Source organism: Perkinsus marinus (assembly GCF_000006405.1).
Source record: "Perkinsus marinus ATCC 50983 genomic scaffold scf_1104296952724, whole genome shotgun sequence".
NCBI lineage: Eukaryota > Perkinsozoa > Perkinsida > Perkinsidae > Perkinsus > Perkinsus marinus.
The window spans coordinates 1-979 of NW_003208802.1; the positions used below are offsets into that span (position 1 = coordinate 1).

General features: G+C 48.5%; 1 non-coding gene across 1 annotated transcript; it reads right to left on the minus strand.

Annotated features, from left to right (window-relative positions):
• Positions 1 to 479: 479 nt before the first annotated feature.
• Pmar_PMAR017831 lies at positions 480 to 561 on the minus strand. Its single transcript has one exon. It is a non-coding gene; the product is annotated as a tRNA-Ser (tRNA).
• Positions 562 to 979: the final 418 nt, after the last annotated feature.

Sequence of the window (979 nt, forward strand, 5' to 3'; positions counted from 1 at the left end):
TTCAAGTCCATCTCCTAACCACTCGGACACGCTGTCTGGAAGTTTCGAAAGATCTCATCTCTCCCGATGAGAATCGCCGCCCTGTTCATGTTGCTAGGGGAGTGCCTCACAGCATCGCGGAGTACCTCTGCAAGGGCGATGATATTTAGCTGACTCGCATCCTTGCGTACGTAGCCCAACGCTTTGACAAGAACGTCGGCGAAGTAATGACATCGTTCGCACTCTTCATATGAGGTCTCTTCCCAAGTGACGGCTGCAACGACAGCGAATCCGCTGAAATGGTAGGGCTTATATAGGATAAGAGTCTAGAGGTAGATACATTTTTTGGGATATAAATCAATTCTCATCAATGTTCCGCAAATGTCATGCGCTTTGGTTAGTTCGCAACCTACTTACTCCTAATGTTCATCAGAATCGCTATAAGGATTCGAAAGCGAGGCTGCTCAGATGTCTTGAAAACCCAAACGCCATCAGACATACGACAGCGGCAGGATTCGAACCTGCGCAGGCATAACGTAGTGGATTTCGAGTCCACCTCCTTAACCACTCGGACACGCTGTCTGGAAGACGCAGAGGATCTCATCTCTGCCCATGTGAGCCGCCACCCTGTTCATGTTGCTAGAGGAGTGACTCACAGCATCGCGGAGTACCTATGCAAGGGCGATGATATTTAGCTGAATCGCATTCTTGCCTGCGTAGCCCAGCGGTTTGACAGGAACGTCGGCGAAGTAATGGTATCGTTCGCACTCTTCGTAAGAGGTCTCTCCCCAAATGATGGCTGCAACGACAGCGAATTTGCTGAAATGGTAGGGCTTATATAGGATAAGAGTCTAGAGGTAGATACATTTTTTGGGATATACATCAATTCTCATCAATGTTCCTCAAATGTCATGCGCATCAGTTCGTTCGCATCCTACTCGCTCATAATGTCCGTCGGAGTCGCTATGAGGATTCGAAAGCGAGACTGCTCAGATGTCTT